The sequence below is a fragment of the Heptranchias perlo genome, unplaced genomic scaffold, assembly GCF_035084215.1.
Source record: "Heptranchias perlo isolate sHepPer1 unplaced genomic scaffold, sHepPer1.hap1 HAP1_SCAFFOLD_60, whole genome shotgun sequence".
In the NCBI taxonomy this organism is placed as follows: Eukaryota; Metazoa; Chordata; class Chondrichthyes; order Hexanchiformes; family Hexanchidae; genus Heptranchias; species Heptranchias perlo.
Window position 1 is genome coordinate 2,937,645 of NW_027139623.1, and position 15,391 is coordinate 2,953,035.

At 43.4% G+C, this 15,391-nt stretch overlaps 1 pseudogene; it reads right to left on the minus strand.

Annotated features, from left to right (window-relative positions):
* The window catches only part of LOC137316718 (zinc finger protein 229-like), a 346,515-nt pseudogene extending 334,236 nt beyond the window's left edge, over positions 1-12,279 (minus strand).
* Between the last annotated feature and the right edge of the window lie 3,112 nt (positions 12,280-15,391).

The following is a 15,391-nucleotide window of genomic DNA, read 5'->3' on the forward strand; positions in this document are numbered from 1 at the left end:
AGTCCTGTTATACACACAGCCAATGCAGGGACACTCAGTCCTGTTATACACACAGTCAGTGCTGGGACACTCAGTCCTGTTATACACACAGCCAATGCAGGGACACTCAGTCCTGTTATACACACAGTCAGTGCTGGGACACTCAGTCCTGTTATACACACAGTCAGTGCTGGGACACTCAGTCTTATTATACACACAGTAAGTGCTGGGACACTCAGTCCTGTTATACACACAGTCAATGCTGGGACACTCAGTCCTGTTATACACATTCAGTGCTGGGACACTCAGTCCTGTTATACACACAGCCAATGCAGGGACACTCAGTCCTGTTATACACACAGTCAGTGCTGGGACACTCAGTCCTGTTATACACACAGCCAATGCAGGGACACTCAGTCCTGTTATACACACAGTCAGTGCTGGGACACTCAGTCCTGTTATAAACACAGTCAGTGCTGGGAAACTCAGTCCTTTTATACACAGAGTCAGTGCTGGGACACTCAGACCTGTTATACACACAGTCAGTGCTGGGACACTCAGTCCTGTTATACACACGTCAGTGCTGGGACACTCAGTCCTGTTATGAACAGAGTCAGTGCTGAAACACTCAGTCCTGTTATACACACTGTCAATGCTGGGACACTCAGTCCTGTTATACACACAGTCAGTGCTGGGACACTCAGTCCTGTTATACACACAGTCAGTGCTGGGACACTCAGTCCTGTTAAACACACAGTCAGTGCTGGGACACTCAGTCCTGTTATACACACAGTCAGTGCTGGGACACTCAGTCCTGTTATACACACAGCCAATGCAGGGACACTCAGTCCTGTTATGCACAGAGTCAGTGCTGAAACACTCAGTCCTGTTATACACACAGTCAATGCTGGGACACTCAGTTCTGTTATACACACAGTCAGTGCTGGGACACTCAGTCCTTTTATACACACAGCCAATGCAGGGACACTCAGTCCTGTTATACACACAGTCAGTGCTGGGACACCCAGTCCTGTTTTACACACAGCCAGTGCTGAAACACTCTGTCCTGTTGTACACACAGTCAGTGCTGGGACATATTGGATATATTGGTCTTGGAGGGGGGACAGTGCAGATTCACCAGAATGATACTGGGGTTTGAAGGGTTCAATTATAAGGACCGGTTGCATAAACTTGGTTTGCATTCCCTTGAGTTTAGAAGGTTGAGGGGTGATCTGATCCAGATATTTAAAATTATAAATGGATTCGATAGGGTAGAAATAGAAACTATTTTCTCTGGTCGGTGAATCCAGAACAAGAGGACATAAACTTAAATTTAGAGCTCGGGTGTCTGGGAGTGAAATCAGGAAACTCTTTCCCACACAAGGGTAGTGGAAATCTGCTCAGCCTGATTGAAGTGGACCGTGTGATATAATAGAATTTTCTGTCCTGTCAGAGTTGGACATTTGTAGATCCATCTTTTAAAATGGTGGAGGAACTCAGTTCTAAGATGGATTCCACTCACTTCATCATAAGTCCTCAATCAGCTTGTCTTATCATCGAGATATCAAGGACTAGAAACACTGTGTTTAAAAGAAAGCTGATTTATTTGACACTTGTACAGAATATTAAACGCCAGCCCAGTTAAAGGGATTATTAACATCAGAAACAAACCCCAACTGTTCAGTCCTGGATGTGATTAACATCAGCAATAACAGGAGAATCCAACCCCTGCAGTCACATGTGAACCCGCTGGTGACTCAGCAGGTGGGAAGACTGAGTGTATCCCATCCCACACACGGAGCAGGTGATCGGCCTCTCCCCAGTGTGAATACGTTCATGTCTCAGCAGATCCCATTTTCATTTCAAGCTCTTCTCACAGTCAGAACATTTAAAGGGTCTCTTATCAGTGTGAACAAGTTGGTGTTCAATGAGGCCGGATGAACAAGTGAATTCCTTCCCACACACGGAGCAGGTGAACGGCCTCTCCCCAGTGTGAACTCGCTGGTGTGTCAGCAGGGTGGATGACTGAGCGAATCCCTTCCCGCACAGGGAGCAGGTGAATCGCCTCTCCCCAGTGTGGACCCGCTGGTGTATCAGTGGGCTGGATGACCGAGTGAATCCCTTCCCACACACGGAGCAGGTGAACGGCCTCTCCCCAGTGTGAGTGCGTTGGTGTGTCAGCAGATCACTTTTTCTTTTAAAGCTTTTCTCACAGACAGAACATTTAAAGAGACACTTATCAGTGTGAACAATTTGATGTTCAATGAGGTGGGAAGATTGAGTGAATCCCATCCCACACACGGAGCAGGTGATCGGCCTCTCCCCAGTGTGAATACGTTCATGTCTCAGCAGATCCCATTTTCATTTCAAGCTCTTCTCACAGTCAGAACATTTAAAGGGTCTCTTATCAGTGTGAACAAGTTGGTGTTCAATGAGGCCGGATGAACAAGTGAATTCCTTCCCACACACGGAGCAGGTGAACGGCCTCTCCCCAGTGTGAACTCGCTGGTGTGTCAGCAGGGTGGATGACTGAGCGAATCCCTTCCCGCACAGGGAGCAGGTGAATCGCCTCTCCCCAGTGTAGACCCGCTGGTGTATCAGTGGGCTGGATGACCGAGTGAATCCCTTCCCACACACGGAGCAGGTGAACGGCCTCTCCCCAGTGTGAGTGCGTTGGTGTGTCAGCAGATCACTTTTTATTTTAAAGCTTTTCTCACAGACAGAACATTTAAAGAGACACTTATCAGTGTGAACAATTTGATGTTCAATGAGGTGGGAAGATTGAGTGAATCCACTCCCACACACGGAGCAGGTGAACGGCCTCTCCCCAGTGTGTCTGCGTCGATGAGTTTCCAGCCGGGATGAGTAACTGAATCCCCTCCCACAGTCCCCACATTTCCACGGTTTCTCCATGGTGCAGGTGTCCTTCTCTCTCTCCACGTTGGAGATCAGTAGAAGTCTCGTCTGCACAGAGAACACGTGTCTCGTTTCTCCCCACTGTGAATGGTGTGATGTTTCTTCAGGCTGTGGAACTGGTGAAAGCTCTTCCCACAGTCAGTGCACTGGAACACTCTCAATCGTGTGTGTGTGTCTCGCTGCTATTGCAGTCACAGTGATGTTTGAAATGTTTTCCCACAGATAGAACAGATCAACATTTCTCCTATATTTTAAGGCCGATAATCTTCAGGTTCTGGTGAATAGAGTGACTGTCAGATCTTGACGTGATGTTTGGTTTGAGTTTCTTGTCTGCAAATCCTCCCCTTATAATACCCTGTAAAAGGAGATAACAAAAGTCCTCACTGTGAATACAGGATAGAAATTCAGAACAGGCAATTCCAGTTTCTATGGAACATTCTACCCGCTCATTCCCCCAGACTGTAAATCCCCGTCCACACACTCACCCTCCTCCCTCTGCTGAAATCTAAACCCATCGCACCACCTCCAACATTTTTCCTTCTTTTTAACTTTTCTCTCTCTCCTGAAGATCCTGACTGTGACTGGGTTCAGTTCTGCACTCACTGGTTCCCCTCCCTCTCCTCCCCTGAAGCTGCTGACTCTGCTTGGGTTCAGTTCTGCACTCACTAGTTCCCCTCCCTCTCCTCCCCTGAAGTTGCTGACTCTGGTTGGGTTCAGTTCTGCACTCACTGGATCCCCTCCCTCTCCTCCCCTGAAGTTGCTGACTCTGGTTGGGTTCAGTTCTACACTCACTGCATCCCCTCCCTCTCCTCCCCTGAAGTTGCTGACTCTGGTTGGGTTCAGTTCTGCACTCACTGGATCCCCTCCCTCTCCTCCCTGAAGTTGCTGACTCTGATTGGATTCAGTTCTACACTCACTGGATCCCCTCCCTCTCCTCCCCTGAAGTTGCTGACTCTGGTTGGGTTCAGTTCTACACTCACTGGTTCCCCTCCCTCTCCTCCCCTGAAGTTGCTGACTCTGGTTGGGTTCAGTTCTACACTCACGGGATCCCCTCCCTCTCCTCCCCTGAAGTTGCTGACTCTGGTTGGGTTCAGTTCTACACTCTCGGGATCCCCTCCCTCTCCTCCCCTGAAGTTGCTGACTCTGGTTGGGTTCAGTTCTACACTCACTGGATCCCCTCCCTCTCCTCCCCTGAAGTTGCTGACTCTGGTTGGATTCAGTTCTAAACTCTACTATGCGGAACCACAAGAGATGGGTGAGATCCTGAATGAATATTTCACATCGGTATTTACGGTTGAGAAAGGCATGGATGTTCGGGAACTTGGGGAAATAAATAGTGATGTCTTGAGGAGTGTACATATTACAGAGAGGGAGGTGCTGGAAGTCTTAATGCGCATCAAGGTAGATAAATCTCCGGGACCTGATGAAATGTATCCCAGGACGTTATGGGAGGTTCGGGAGGAAATTGCGAGTCCCCTAGCAGAGATATTTGAATCATCGACAGCTACAGGTGAGGTGCCTGAAGATTGGAGGGTAGCAAATGTTGTGCCTTTGTTTAAGAAGGGCGGCAGGGAAAAGCCTGGGAACTACAGACCGATGAGCCTGACATCTGTAGTGGGTAAGTTGTTAGAGGGTATTCTGAGAGACAGGATCTGCAGGCATTTGGAGAGGCAGGGACTGATTAGGAACAGTCAGCATGGTTTTGTGAGAGGAAAATCATATCTCACGAATTTGATTGAGTTTTTTGAAGGGGTAACCAAGAAGATATATGAGGGCTGTGCAGTAGACGTGGTCGACATGGACTTTAGCAAAGCCTTTGACAAGGTACCGCATGGTAGGTTGTTGCATAAGGTTAAATCTCACGGGATCCATGGTGAGGTAGCCAATTGGATACAAAATTGGCTTGACGACAGAAGACAGAGGGTGGTTGTAGAGGGTTGTTTTTCAGACTGGAGGCCTGTGACCAGCGGTGTACCTCAGGGATCGGTGCTGGGTCCGCTGTTATTTGTTATTTATATTAATGATTTGGATGAGAATTTAGGTGGCATGGTTAGTAAGTTTGCAGATGACACCAAGATTGGTGGCATTGTGGACAGTGAAGAAGGTTATCTAGGATTGCAACGGGATCTTGATAAATTGGGCCAGTGGGCCGATGAGTGGCAGATGGAGTTTAGTTTAGATATATGTGAGGTGATGCATTTTGGTAGTTCGGATCGGGCCAGGACCTACTCCGTTAATGGTAGGGCGTTGGGGAGAGTTATAGAACAAAGAGATCTAGGAGTACTGGTTCATAGCTCATTGAAAGAGGAGTCACAGGTGGATAGGGTGGTGAAGAAGGCATTCAGCATGCTTGGTTTCGTTGGTCAGAACATTGAATACAGGAGTTGGGATGTCTTGTTGAATTTGTACAAGACATTAGTAAGGCCACACTTGGAATACTGTGTACAGTTCTGGTCACCCTATTACAGAAAGGATATTATTAAACTAGAAACAGTGCAGAAAAGATTTACTAAGATGCTACCGGGACTTGATGGTTTGACTTATAGGGAGAGTTTAGACAGACTGGGACTTTTTTCCCTGGAGAGTAGGAGGTTAAGGGGTGATCTTATAGAAGTATATAAAATAATGAGGGGCATAGATAAGGTAGATAGTCAAAATCTTTTCCCAAAGGTAGGGGAGTCTATAACGAGGGGACATAGATTTAAGGTGAGAGTGGAGAGATACAAAAGGGTCCAGAGGGGCAATTTTTTCACTCAAAGGGTGGTGAGTGTCTGGAACGAGCTACCAGATGCAGTAGTAGAGGCGGGTACAATTTTGTCTTTTAAAAAGCATTTGGACAGTTACATGGGTATGATGGGTATCGAGGGATATGGGCCAAGTCCAGGCAATTGGGACTAGCTTGGTGGTATAAACTGGGCGACATGGACATGTTGGGCCTAAGGGCCTGTTTCCATGTTGTAACTTCTATGATTCTATGATTGGTTTGAGAAATCCTCCCCCCAGTTTCTTCCTCTCCCGTCAGCTTCATCAATAAAGAGTCCAAGAATGAACAGAATCCATTGGCTCATTCAACAGCCGCCCACTTCATCTCTGAAAGGCTCTTTATCATCAAAAGATACCGAGAGAAACAGCAGGGATGGAAACATCTAGTTTAATAGTTAGAGATTGTAAAGTCAGTCTGGATTGCAGCGTTAGGCACTGGTGGAATCCCATCTGTTTTCCATTCTGGTGTCTGTTCCTGCACTGCCTGTGGACCCCATTCCCTCTGACCTTTCCCCCAGCCCCTCTTCCTTTGCTCAGACGCTGAAAAATTCCAATTGGGGAAAGTTTCTATCGATTTTTGTATTGGGAATTAAACCATGCGCGACTCAGCCCCGCCACCAGCGCTGGTTGTTCGTGAGCAGAAGAGCGCATGCGCGCTCCCCTCCCCCAGCTCGGCCTGTGGGCGCCATTCCCTCAGTGAGCGGAATAAGATGGTTTTAAACAGCCGGGAATCAATATGTGTGTGGAATTAATTCTGTAACTGTTAGTCTCCAGTAGTGCACATGAGTGTGGAGCTTATTCTGTATTTGTCAGTCTCTGATGCTGTATGTGAGAGCGGGATTTATTCCCTATATTTCACTCTCTGCTACTGTGTGAGAGTTTAGGATTCATTCTGTGCCTGTCAGTCTCTGGTACTCTACATGAGTGTATGGATTATTCTGTATCTGTCAGTCTCGGGTACTTGCATGCGAGTGTGGGATTTATTCTGTCTCTGTCAGTCTCTGTTACTGTACATGAGTGTAGGGTTTATTCTGTATTTGTCAGTATCTGGTGCAGTATGTGAGTGTGGGGTTTATTCAGTTTCTAACAGTCTCTGGCACTGTACAAGAGTGTGGGGTTTATTCTGTACTTGTCAGTCTCTGGTACTGTAAATAATTGTGGGTTTTATTCTGAATTTTTCAGTCTCGGGTACTGTATGCAAGTTTGGGATTTATTCTGTATCTGTCAGTCTCTGGTACTGTAAATAAGTGTGGGTTTTATTCTGTATTTGTCAGGGTCTGTTACTGTATATGAATGTGGTTTTTATTCAGTATCTTTCAGTCTCTGGTACTGTTTGCGAGTGTAGGGTTTATTCTGTATCTGTCAGTCTCTGAAACTGTACATGAGTGTGCGGTTTATTCTGAACCTGTCAGTCTCTGATACTGTATGAGACTTTGGGATTCATTCTGTGCCTGTCAGCCTCTGGTACTGTATATGAGTGTGGTTTATCCTGTATCTGTCAGTCTCTGACACTACATATGTGTGAGAGGTTTATTCTGTATTGGTCAGTATCTGGTACTCTATATGATTGTGGGTTTTTTTCTGTATTTGTCAGTCTCTGGTGCTGTGTAGGAGTGTGGGGTGTATTCTGTATCTGTCAGTCCCTGGTACTGTGTGTGAGTGTGAGATTCATTCTGTGCCTGTCAGTCTCTGGTACTGTACATGAGTGTGGGGTGTATTCTATACCTATTTGCCAATGGTGCTGTATGCGAGTGTGGGGTTTATTCTGTATCTCTCAGTATCTGGTAGTGCATATGAGCGTGGGGTTAATTCTGTGTCTGTCAGTATCTGGTACTGTATATGAGTGTGGGGTTTATTCTGAACCTGTCAGTCTCTGGTAGTGTGTGTGAGTGTGGGATTCATTCTGTATACGTCACTCTCTGATACTGTATATGAGTGTGGGATTTATTCTGTAGCTGTCAGTGTCTGGTACTGTATATGATTGTGGGGTTTATTCTGCATCTGTCAGTATCTGGTACTGTATATGATTGTGGGGCTTATTCTGCATCTGTCTGTCTCTGGTGCTATATGCGAATTTGGGTTTATTCTGTATCTGTCAGTCTCTGATACTGTCTATGATTGTGGGGTTTATTCAGTATCTGTCAGTCTCTGGAACTATACATGAGTGTGAACCAACTCTGATACTGACAGTCTCTGGTGCTGTTTGTGCGCGTGGGATTCATTCTGTGTCTGTCAGTCTCTGGTACTTCATCTGAGTGTGGGATTCATTCTGCAATTCAGTCTTTATTCTTATTTCAGTTGACAATATTTTATTTAAAACTATATCTTTAATACTTTAAAGTACTTGCAGTTTCTCGTCGAGTGTTTTATTTGTAAATATGGATACACTTTTCAATTTTCTCTAATAAAACTTGTGTGAGTTTTGGAGTAGTATTACGTCTTAATCTCTGAACTCTGATTTGAATGATAATGTAACTTTCAATCTGTTCATGGTGAAATTATTGGACTGGTATGTAATTTGTAGCTCAGTCTGCAATAATGGGTTTAATTCTGTATCTCAGAATGACATTGTATGTGATTTTTGGACTGGAATGTAATATGTAGTTCATCCTGCACTAATGGAATTTATACTGTATCTATCAGTTTGATCCTTTGTAAGATTTTTGGACCGGAATGTGATGTGATGTGTAGCTCAGTCTGCACTAATGAAATTGATACTGTATCTACCAGTCCGATACGGTATGAGATTTTTGTAGCTCAGTACGTGCTGGTGGAATTGATACTGTATCTTTCAGTCTGATACTTTATGAGATTTTTGGACTGGTGCCTAACATGTAGCTCAGTACGTGCTGGTGGAGTTGATCCTTTATCTACCAGTCTGATACTGTAAGAGATTTTTGGACTGGTGCGTAACATGTAGCTCAGTACGTGCTGGTGGAATTGATCCTTTATCTACCAGTCTGATACTGTAAGAGATTTTTGGACTGGTGCGTAACATGTAGCTCAGTACGTGCTGGTGGAATTGATACTGTATCTTTCAGTCTGATATGCTATGAGATTTTTGGACTGATGTGTAACATGTAGCTCAGTACGTGCTGGTGGAATTGATATATCTTTCAATCTGATGCTGTAAGATTTTTGGACTGGCAAGTTAAGTGTAACTCAGTCTGAAGTAATGTGACTGTGAGATTCATTCTGTATCTGTCTGACTGTGGTACTGTGTGTGAGTGTGGGATTCATTCTGTATATATCAGTCCCTGGTACTTTATCTGAGTGAGATTCATTCTTTTCCTGTCAGTCTCTGGCGCAGTGTGTGAATTTGGGATTCATTCCATATCTATCAGTCTCTGGTGCCGTATGTGAGTGAGACATTCATCCTGTTTCCATCAATCTCTGATACTGTAATGAGTGATATAAATTCTGTATCAGCCACTGGTACGTTGCGTGAGTGAGGGATTCATTCTACATGTCAGACTCTGGCACAGGATCTGAGTATGAGATTCATTCTTTTTCTGTATCTCAGTTTAGAGTATGGCGTTCAAAACTGTATCTTCAATACCGAAATGTATAAATATTTTTTCCCAGTATTTAAGTGGTAGATAATGATACACTTTAAAATGTAATGCCGAAGGGTATAATTAGATAATGTGTGCACTTTTTGGACTACTTTTAAATCTGTATCGATGTGAAAACAATTGTGAATTAGTATATCTTCCAAACTGATATGGTGAAATTTTTGAACTTTCACATAATGTTCAGCTTAATCTGCATGAACAGAACACTGTATATTTCAGCCTGAATCTGTATAAGTTTTTTACAGTTGTATATAATGTGTACCTCAGTCTGCACTAATGGAATTAATGCTGTACCTTACAATCTGACACCAAGAGATTTTTGGACTGGTACATAATGTTCAACTCAGTCTGCATTTTGTATCTCTCAGTGTGCATTACTGGAGGCAACTGTGAGATTCATTTTGTATCTCTCAGTTGCTGGTACCGTGTGTGAGTGTGGGATTCATTCTGTATCTGTCAGTAGTGTGTGTGAGTTGTCAGTTCATTCGATATATGCAGTCTCTGATACTGTATGAGTGTGGGATTTATTCTGTGTCTGTCAGTCTCCAGTACTGTATGTGTGTGTTGAATTCACTTTATATATGCAGTTTCTCATAATCTATGTTAGTGTGGGATTGATTGTGTAATCTGGTACTATATATGATTGTGGGATTCATTCTGTATATACAATCTCTGTTACTGTGTTTGAGTGTGGGATTCAGTCTGTATATACAATCTCTGGTACCGTGTGTGAGTGTGGGATTCATTCTGTTTCTGTCACTCCCTGGTACTATATGTGCGTGTTGGATTCATTCTTAGAATACATCACCTCGTATTGTGTATGGGTGTTGAATAATTTTATATATATGTAGTTTCTCATACTCTATACTCTATGTGAGTGTCGGATTCAGTCTGTATCTCTCAGTCTCTGGTACTGTGTGAGTGTGGGATTCATAATTTATCTGTCAGTCTCTGGTACATTATGAGAGCGAGTGATTCATTCTCGATCTGTCAACTGTGGTGACAGATAGAGAATGAATGTGAGATTTATTCTGTATTTGTCTATAATTATTCTCTCAGATTACATTATGGCGTTCAATACTGTAGCTTTAATAGCTCAATGTTTAAACAGTTTTTCTCATTATTTAATTGGTAAATATGGATAAACTTTAGGATTTGGTGCTGGAGGTTTTTTAATCAGATAATTTGTGTGCTCTTTGGACTACTATTAAATCAGTATCTCTGTGAGTACTATTGTGAATCATAATATATATTTCAAACTGATGGTGATTTTTGAATTGGTATATAATGTGTAGCTCAGTCTGTACTATTGTAGTCGATACTCTGTCTTTCAGTCTAATATTGTATGAGATTTTTGGACTGGTATGTAATGTGTATCTCAGTCTGTACTAATAGAATTGATACTGTATCTTTAAATCTCATACTATGAGTTTATTATAAACTGGTATCTAATGTGTTTCTCAGGTTACACTGTCACAGCATTTCTCAATCTGATACTGTACGAGAGTGTTGGACTTGTTTGCAATTTGTCTCTCATGATAAACTATTCGAATGGATACTGCATGTATTAAACTCACATGTGTGAGAGTTGTAACTCAGTCTGCAGTAATGCGACTGTGAGATTAATTCTGTATCTGTCAGTCTCTGGTACTGTGTGTGAATGAGGGATTCATTCTGTATCTGTCAGTCTCTGGTACTGTGTGTGAGTGTGGGATTCATTCTGTATCTGTCAGTCTCTGGTACTGTGTGTGAGTGTGGGATTCATTCTGTATCTGTCAGTCTCTGGTACTGTGTGTGAATGAGGGATTCATTCTGTATCTGTCAGTCTCTGGTACTGTGTGTGAGTGTGGGATTCATTCTGTATCTGTCAGTCTCTGGTAATGTGTGTGAGTGTGAGATTCATTCTGTATTTGTCAGTATGTGTTACTGTGAGTGAGTGTGGGATTTATTCTGTATCTGTCAGTCTCTGGTACTGTGTGTGAGTTGGGATTCATTCTGTATCTGTCAGTCCCTGGTACTGTATGTGAGTTTGAGATTCATTCTGTATCTGTCATTCTCTGGTACTGTGTGTGAGTGTGGGATTCATTATGTATCTCTCAGTATGTGGTACTGTATGTGAGTGTGAGACTCATTCTGTATCTGTCAGTCCCTGGTACTGTGTGTGAGTTTGGGATTCATTCTGTATCTGTATGCAATTTTCCACTCAGATTATATTTATGATGTTGAAAACTACAATTTAAATGATGTAATCCTGACATAGTTTTTCTCATTATTTAATTGTTAAAATGGATACACTTTAGGATATGATGTAGGTTTTAGTCAGATAATGTGTGCACTTTTTGGACTACTCTTAAATCTGTATCTCTGTGAGTACAATTTTGAGTGACAATATATCTTTCAAACTGATATGTTGACATAGTAGCTATAATGTGTACCTCAGTCTAAAATAATGGAATTGATACAGTATCCCTCAATCTAATACTGTATGAGATATTTGGACTGGTATGTAATGTGTATTTCAGTCTGTACTAATAGAATTGATACTGTATCTTTAAATCTCATACTATGAATATATTATAAACTGGTATCTAATGTGTTTCTCAGGTTAAACTCTCACAGCATTTCTCAATCTGATACTGTATGTGAGTTCTGGGCTAGTATTCAATTGGAATCACACGGTACATCGTTGGATTCATTCTGTACCTTTTCAATCAGGTACCATGTGTGATTTCTATCTGATATTTAATGTTGCCCTGTTGTGAGATTGACACAGTGCTTTTCAATCTGAGAGTGTGATTTTGGACTGGGATTTTTGTATTTCCCTGTCAGCGGGACTGAGTTAGTGGGAAATGGAACAGCGTCTACTTCACCTGCTCTGTTTGACAGTTGGATTGAAAATGTGTCTCTGGAACTTGGGAACAGTGTGGGACTGACTACTTCTGCTGTCTGAGACTGTGGAACTGATGACCTGTCTGTGTCTCTGTGCTCTCTGTGAGTGATAGTGTACCTACTGTGTGTGAGAAGGAGCTGGCTGCACTGTTCCTTCTGCTTTGGCTGGAGGAAACATCACATTTATTCTGGGTCCTTCAAGGATTTGCCTGTATAAATAAAATATTCTCTCATTACTCAAGAACAGGTGAGGTAGAAAATACAAAAGTGATCAGTTTAATATCTCTGTTAATGATCATTCTGAATATCGACAAATGAAAACCAGCGATACAAACAGTGTCAGTGTCTGACGCCACTGCAGTACTGCATCACTCAGCTTCTGCACACCAGGTGTGTTGGGCGATTTTTAAAAAATGATTGACATCCAGACACAAACCATACCCTCCACTGATTCAGCCAATGGGAACATCCATCCTGCATCTAGTCTGTCTCGTCCTGTTAGAATTTTATATGTTTCAATGAGATCACCTCTCATTCTTCTAATCTCCAGTGAATATAGGCCTTGTCGACCGAATCTCTCCTCAAACGTCAGTCCTGCCATCCCAGGAATCAGTCTGGTAAACCTTCGTTGCATTCCCTCCATGGCAAGGACATCCTTCCTCAGATAAGGAGACAAAAACTGCACACAATACTCCAGATGTGGTCTCACCAAAGCCCTGTAAAACTGCAGTAAGACATCCCTGCTCCTGTACTCAAATCCTCTTGCAATGAAGGCCAACATACCATTCACCTTCCTAACTGCTTGCCGCACCTGAATGCTCGCTTTCAGCGACTGGTGTACAAGGACACCCAGGTCTCGTTGCAACTCCCCTTTTCCCAATCTATCTCCATTCAGAAAATAATCTGCCTTTCTGTTTTTTTCAACCAAAGTGGATAACCTCACATTTATCCACGTTATACTGCATCTGCCATCTTCTTGCCCACTCACCCAACTTGCCTAAATTACATTGGAGCCTCTTTGCATCCTCCTCACAGCTCACATTCCACCCCAGCTTTGTGTCGTCTGCAACGTTTTAAGTATTCGGACCACAGCACAGTCTACTTTCTGGGGCGATCAATTAGTGTCAGCTGTGCCTCGGTTGATAACTCGCTCGCCTGAGTCATGAAGGTCGTGGGTATAAAGTTCCACTCCAGAGACTTGAGCAACTAACGCAGCCTGACGCTCCCAGTGCGGTGCTGAGGGAGTGCTGCACTGTCGGAGGTGCCGACCTTCAGATGAGACTTCATACCGAGGCCCCGACTGCCCTCTTAGGTGGACGTGAAAGATCCAATGGCATTATTTGGTAGAAGAGCATGGGATTTGTCCCCGATATCCTGGCCCATATTTATCCCTTAACCAACATCATGAAAACACAGATGATCTGGCTATTGATACATTGCTGTTTGCTGGGCGCAATTTGGCTGCCGCCTTTCTAACAGCTGGAGGTGGATAAGAGTGAGACAGCATACAGAGGAAGCTAGATAAAGGTGAGACTGAGCACAGTGATACAGAGAGACTCCAATATAAAGGCGAGAGGGAGTACACTGAGTGATGCACAGGGAAATAGATTAAGGTGAGACTGTGTGTAGAGTGGTGACACCAACAGAGGGAGATGGATATAAGTGTGAGTGATACAGAGGGCGATAGATAAAGGTGAGAGTGAGTGATACAGAGGGAGATGGATAAAGGGGTGAGTAATACAGAGGACGATAGATAAAGGTGAGAGTGAATGATACAGAGGGAGATGGATAAAGGTGTGAGTAATACAGAGGACGATAGATAAAGGTGAGAGTGAATGATACAGAGGGAGATGGATAAAGGTGTGAGCAATACAGAGGACGATAGATAAAGGTGAGAGTGAGTAATACAGAGGGAGATTGATAAAGGTGAGAGTCAGTGATACAGAGGGAGATTGATAAAAGTGAGAGTGAGTGATACAGAGGGAGATGGATCAAGGTGTGAGTAATACAGAGGACGATAGATAAAGGTGAGGGTGAGTGATACAGAGGGAGATTGATAAAGGTGAGAGTCAGTGATACAGAGGGAGATTGATAAAGGTGATAGTCAGTGATACAGAGGGAGATTGATAAAGGTGAGCGTGAGTGATACAGAGGGAGATGGATAAAGGTGTGAGTGATACAGAGGGAGATGGATAAAGGTGTGAGTAATACAGAGGACGATAGATAAAGGTGAGAGTGAGTGATACAGAGGGAGATGGATAAAGGTGAGAGTGATTGATACAGAGGGAGATTGATAAAGGTGAGTAATACAGAGGACAATAGATAAAGGTGAGAGTGAGTGATACAGAGGGAGATTGATAAAGGTGAGAGTGAGTGATACAGAGGGAGATTGATAAAGGTGAGAGTGATTGATACAGAGGGAGATTGATAAAGGTGAGTAATACAGAGGACAATAGATAAAGGTGAGAGTGAGTGATACAGAGGGAGATGGATGAAGGTGAGAGTGAGAGATACAGAGGGAGATTGATAAAGGTGAGAGTGAGTGATACAGAGGGAGATTGATAAAGGTGAGAGTGAGTGAAACAGAGGGAGGTGGATAAAGGTGAGAGTGAGTGATACAGAGGGAGGTGGATAAAGGTGAGAGTGAGTGAGGCAGAGGGAGATGGATAAAGGTGAGATGAGTGATACAGAGGGAGGTGGATAAAGGTGAGAGTGAGTGATGCAGAGGGAGATGGATAAAGGTGAGATGAGTGATACAGAGGGAGATGGATAAAGGTGAGTAATACAGAGGACAATAGATAAAGGTGAGAGTGAGTGATACAGAGGGAGATGGATAAAGGTGAGAGTGAGTGATACAGAGGGAGATTGATAAAGGTGAGAGTGAGTGATACAGAGGGAGATGGATAAAGGTGAGAGTGAGTGATACAGAGGGAGATGGATAAAGGTGAGAGTGAGTGATACAGAGGGAGATTGATAAAGGTGAGAGTGAGTGATACAGAGGGAGATGGATAAAGGTGAGTAATACAGAGGACAATGGATAAAGTTGAGAGTGAGTGATACAGAGGGAGATGGATAAAGGTGAGATTGAGTGATACAGAGGGAGATTGATAAAGGTGAGAGTGAGTGATACAAGAGGGAGATTGATAAAGGTGAGAGTGAGTGATACAGAGGGAGATGGATAAAGGTGAGTAATACAGAGGACAATAGATAAAGTTGAGCGTGAGTGATACAGAGGGAGATGGATAAAGGTGAGAGTGAGTGATACAGAG